The sequence below is a fragment of the Hipposideros armiger genome, unplaced genomic scaffold (assembly GCF_001890085.2).
Source record: "Hipposideros armiger isolate ML-2016 unplaced genomic scaffold, ASM189008v1 scaffold_94, whole genome shotgun sequence".
Classification (NCBI taxonomy): Eukaryota; Metazoa; Chordata; class Mammalia; order Chiroptera; family Hipposideridae; genus Hipposideros; species Hipposideros armiger.
This window is the reverse complement of record NW_017731444.1, coordinates 4741269-4747057: the sequence shown is the minus strand read 5'-3', so window position 1 is coordinate 4747057 and position 5789 is coordinate 4741269. Positions and strand designations below refer to the sequence as shown.

At 47.0% G+C, this 5789-nt stretch overlaps 1 protein-coding gene across 1 annotated transcript in view; it reads right to left on the bottom strand.

The window, feature by feature from the left end:
• The window catches only part of LOC109384401 (BPI fold-containing family B member 1-like), a 41102-nt gene extending 37665 nt beyond the window's left edge, over nt 1-3437 (bottom strand). Inside the window, exon 1 of the mRNA XM_019645713.1 lies at nt 3358-3437. The gene's annotated coding sequence lies outside the window, so the exon portion shown is untranslated. The remainder of the gene's footprint in view (nt 1-3357) is intronic.
• Between the last annotated feature and the right edge of the window lie 2352 nt (nt 3438-5789).

The following is a 5789-nucleotide window of genomic DNA, read 5'->3' as shown; positions in this document are numbered from 1 at the left end:
GAGAGAGAGAGAGAGAGAGAGAGAGAGAGAGAGAGAGAGAGAGAGACCCCTCTCTCCTGCCTCATAGAAACCTCAGTTAGGGATGGGTGGAGAGAGTTTGGTGTCCAGTTAAAGCTGGACATTCAAAGTTGCAGCAAAGTGGCAGAGTGGAGAAGACTGTCTCTATTCTATAGATCACCAAACTGAGGCCCAGATTGAAGAAAATAGAGGTGTGATCACCTCTGTTTTCTAGATAAGGAAGATTCTTGAAGAAGGGAAGTGACTTGCCCAAGGTCTCACAGCCATAAAATGTGGAGCCAGGACTGGATCCAGTTCTGGGAGCTCGTGCTCTGTCCTCCGTCCCAGCCTGTCCCATCACCTCCAGCTGGGACTAGGGGCATCCGCTTCTGGGAAATCTGTGGTGCTGCGGAAAACCAGAAAGGGTCTCTGAGGACGTGATAGGGTTGGACAAATGGAAATCAGGAGGACTCGTGGACTGTCACTGTCTCAGAAGGCAAGAAGAAAGCCACCTTGAGGAACTCACTTGAGTGGGCTCAAAGCCACAAATTAAAAAGATGTTACAGAATGGCAGAAACACTTCACTTCTTGTGCTAATTCCCATTGCCTGGTACTGGCTGTTGGACAAGTCATCCTCAGGGTCTGAACTCAGCAGAGGAGAGTGTGATGATTTATTAGCAATGTCTGCCATGAGCAGTATAGACACTACATCCTTGCTGCAACCACCTGCCTCCTTTTTGAAGATTTTGCATTCCTTTGCAAAATATCAAAGCGATAACAGAGTGGAGGAGAAAATCTCTAGACAACACGAAGTTTGCTAATGCCTTTGGACAAGTCAGTTCTTCTCTCTGGGCCTCAGTCCCCCCAGCTGTGAGATGAGGATGTTGGGCTTCTTGATGCTGTGGGTCAGGCTGGCTTTCATAACCTTTGCTTATAATAAAGGGAGCTCGGTAAATGTGCAGTGAGGAATGGCCTGTTCCCAGGGACAAGTTTGTTCTTAGGAAGGCTCATACCCATTGACCCAGGATCTGTGTAGGTTCTGTGCTAGGGAGTTGCCCAGTGGTGTGGGCAAAGTGATCTGTTAGGCTGCTCAATGGAGCATTATGTATAATAACCCTAACGTACGACCAGCTTAAATGTCCAGCAATGGGTGATTTATTAAATAAACTGTAGGCCACCCAACAGCCACTACAAAACAATATAGAGTAACATATTGAAGGGTCTTAGCAAATGAAAAAAAAGGAAACATTTTCTTCTGTTTTTTATTAAAATATTGTTTTTCTCAGAGAAAAAATACTGGAAGGAACTTTACCAAAATAATGCTTACTTCTTGGTGATGTCATCACAGATAACTCTTACCAACGTCTTTGTATTTTCAAAATTAAAAAAATTTTTACACGGAATGCATTTTTTTGCTTAGCAAACAACCACTGAATTAGCTTGAAAACGAGTAAATAAAGGTTGGGCAGAGGACAAAGAAATACAGGAAGCCTCATTTCTTTCCCAGAACCAACCCAGAGACTCCAGGATTCCAGAGGAACTCTGATATGACGTGGCTGATAGTTGCAACAAAAGCCTAGTCACACTGGTCCCGGAACCACCAGGAAAGAAAGACAGAAATCAGAACTGGAAACGCACGGGCATAATCCCTCTTTTGTAGCACAAGAATAAATAAGATTCAGAGCAAACAAACCTTGGCTAAACCAGACTCCTAGCTCTTCCCTGCCTTTGTAGGCCTCACAGTCAAGGGGGCGGAGGATTGTCATACAGGGACAGAAAGGACAGGTGTTGAGTCATGATCAGGGTCAATGTAAGCAGAAGGCTAAGTGCTGTAATTCCCATTAATTCGGACAGCATGTGATCTGGTGGAGGTCAGCTGGGCATTGGTAAGTGCCCTAGGAAAGGGAAACCCAGACAGAGTGATATGTGCTCCCCATTCTCTTTAGTCACTCAAGATTGGAGGGACAGACAGACACAGGCCAGTTGGACAGTCAGCTAATGGACCCAGTTCTGGGTGCCTTGGATGTAGCAGGGAGCAAACCAACCAACCCTTCTTTCCCCAGGCTCACATTCTCCTGGGGAGACAGAGGGTGGGCCAGAAATGGAGAAAGAAATATGAAAACACAGAGTTCACAATTGTCTCGGTCGTGGGGACAGCGAACAAAAATAAATAACATGTATGGAAGGCTGGAGCTCTACAATCAGAGCATTATGAGGGTTTAAACAGCTTTAGCCCCCTGGGAACTGGATGCCCTCCCCCAATATATAACTCACTCACTCACTCACTCACTCACTCACTCACTCACTCACACACCCTGTGTAAATCTCTCCTTGTTCAACTATCACATTTCATGTGTTGGACTTTGGGAACACAATTTGGGGACTAATTATATGTAAGAAAGGAGGGGCTGCCTAAAGTCAAGAATAGGAACAGTCCTACCATTTCTGAGTGTTCACTACCTGCCAGGCTAAGCCTAGTGTGCAAGTTCACTTCTATTACCCCCATTGTACAGATAAGGAAATGGAGGTGCAGAAAGGCCATGTGACCTGCTCAAGGTCACACAGCTACCTGGACAAGAGGCCAGGATTTGAACTCTGGTCCATCTGACTCTGGAACTTGTGCTCTTAATCTTTCAGCCACTGTCTCCCAAACACCTGTTGTCTGTGTACCACATTCACCTGCTGGTTACATCTTCCCTCACATTGGGCAACATTTGCCTACCCTGGGATTACTGCTTCTTCACCATGCATTTTGGTTAACGGAATCATGTTTGAAAGCTTGACTACACTTGGTTTTCTGTTTCTCACAGGAAATTGCATAACCCTACCAAAAGTGAAAAAGCAACATTGCTTCCCATGACTAGGAGGTGACGACACAGCTATGGTGATGACAATAATGCCTGTAATTCAGCTTAACGAGCATTCACACACCCTTTCCATGCATTAGCCCATCTAACCCCACACTGATGCCTGGAGGAGGGCACTGTTTTACCCTCATTTCACAAATGAGGTTTGCATGAGCCCCCTTCAGAGAGGCGAAATACTTTTTCTAGTGTCACAGTGAAAACAAACACAGAAACATATTGTTGAGCTCTGGCTGGCCATGTTGCCTGCTCGAGGTGCCTGGAGGGAATAGCCTGTGGTTGGAGAGGTGTTGAAGACACACTAGCATTCCACCCAGCCTTTCATATCGGGAGGATTGAGGAAGAAGAGGAAGACCAATCACTTTCTCACTCCTGCCAGTAGTGTGGGAGGCAGCCGCGCTTCTGGAAAACTCTGCACCAAGTTCTCTATCATGCATCAAAAAAATGCATTGGAGCTCTTTCTGAATGTGTGCCAGCCAGATTGCAATTCTCTTACCTTGTGGGCAGCTGTGTCCACTGGCACCAGCGAGGCTCTGAAACCCGAACGAAGTGAGTTCTTGAAACTCTGGACGCACGACCTCCCTGGACTACGAATGTCTTGCTCTTTGCTTACTGGTCTTCCTGGGGGCTGGGAAGAGAGGAGGGGGACCCATCGGGCACCTCCCTCAAAGTTAACCCACATGGAATTAGGTTTCTGTGCTAACATTTACTCACAAAGTCACACAGTCGTCCAGGAGAGGAGAAAGAGGTAATTAATGGACAAACCAGGAGACGCATTTGAAGGTGGGGCCACCTCAGGAACTCTTTTTGATGTCTTCCTTTGCGTTGAGCAGGGACATTCAGGACTCCCCTCCCCACATCCCACTCTGCTCCTCTGGCCTTTCCGTGTCTGCTAATCCTGAGAGAGGTCATTCTAGGGTCTCCTTGCACAGACAGCCTGACTTATAGCTTCTTTCCACTCATTCCTCACCTCCCCCTCACCTCCTGAGTCTCCCCTCAAATGGAGCCTTTGGCCTCCCTCCTCTCCACCCCCACTGCCTGGCCTCACCATTTATTGATGGGGCAGTTGTGACAGCCTCCTCTCTGGCCTCCCTACGGCCTGGCTCCCTCAGATTTCCTCTCCATACTATAGCCAGAGCCATCTTCCATCCCCCTCATACTATTTTATGAATGTTTTCAAACACGGAGCAAGTTTGAAACATTATCTATAATACAGATAACACTATCTATCCACGACCCAAATTCTGCCCATGCATCTTATTGGTTTGATGTATTTCAAACTAAATTGCAGATGTCAGTATCCTTCCTACTATGGACATCAGCATGAGTTCAACATTGGTCTGCAGTTGGGTTTTTGGCCTGAAGGAGGGCAAGATGCAGAGTATGAGTTCATCCAACACCAGCTGCCTCCTCCATGATGCCCAAGTTCAACTCAACAAGATCAAAGTTGTGTGTCAGTGGGGAGGTGAGTACCACGTCCGTCCTGTCTCCAAAGGCCTGTCTCCAAAAAAAGGTGGTGATGATGTTACCGGAGAGTGGGCCCTTCTAGGTGCTATGTCCAGGCTTGGTTTCCACAATGGGGGTTGAACCTGGTGGTGTCCAGGCTAGATTCTCAGAACGGGGGTTGAACCCGGGCCTCGAGCAAAAGTGGAAATCTTAGCAGCTCCGGCTGCCGGAGGATGGGCCCTCCTCGGCACAGTGTCCAGGTTCTTGGTGCCTCAAGCAAAGAATTGAACGAGATACAGAGGTAAAGTAGTGAAAGATCAGCTTATTAGAAGAAAAAGTATACTTTAAAGAGGTAGAAGTGGGCCCAAGCTGAAGGCAGTTGTTCAAGGGCCATTATTAGAAGAGAAAGTACACTCCAAAGGGTTTGGAGCAGGCCCAAGCAAAAGCATGGCAAAGGCTCAAAGGAGCAAGGCCAAAGCCAAGGGCCCAAAGGCCTCAAAGGCCCAAAGGGCCAAGGGCCCTGACTGGTGAGGACTTGGAGTTTTTATCCCTTTTTTTCTACAATGGGCCGTTCCTCTCTGGGCATAGGCCCACTTGATTGACACCTGTGCTTGACAACAGGCTATTACCTCTTCTCTTTAGAAGGTGCATGTTCTTTCCCAGAGTTCAGTCTGTTATAATGATATTAATGAACTTCCGGGCATATGTATGATATTATAATGAGGGCATAATGAGGCCCAGGTGAAATGAAGGTCGTTGTGGCCTTTACTGCACAGGTGTGAGTGACTGGTCTAATCTAGTTGGGTATTTTGTACCCATTTGTTTCCTCATAGGGGTAGGTAATTACAATGAAAAGGGTGGATAGGGGAGGTCTTTTGGGCGGTCGCATTCTGTAGGTTGTGTTGGACATGCAGGAATGCAGAGACCCAATGTCTGCCTCTAACTGCCTGCCTTGCTTTCCCCTTGAGAGATGTGATCCCCATAAAATCTCTATGGGAAATTGAGAGACAGGAGGTCTTTTCTTCTGTATTTGCTTCCTGCTGGGCAGGGGCGTAGAGCTGTCCCTGCCTATTGGGGGATTCACGGAACTCTCACCCTACCTGATCTTAGATGAGAGGAAGGGGTCTCGAGATCCACCTGCAAGGCCGTGTTGGCTTCTTTGGTTGGGACTGGCAATCATGCTGGGTGGGGAATCACCTGTATCCCCAAAGCCCCTGAATGAGGAAAAATAGATTTTAATTAATAAATTTCTCAAAAATCAGAGCTCAAAGCTATTGATGTGGGGTGGCTACGTAAAGGAAGAATCTGTCAGCTCTTATGTAGCCTGTAGCCATTCAACAGGTCACTTGAGTGGTGTCAGTTGTCCAGGAGCTGGGCCCAGGATGGGTTGGAAAAAACATTAGGCTTCAATGATTACAATTAACAAGTATAAATCACAGATTTCAGGGTAATTATCTAAAGCAGAGGGTAGGAGATTTCTAT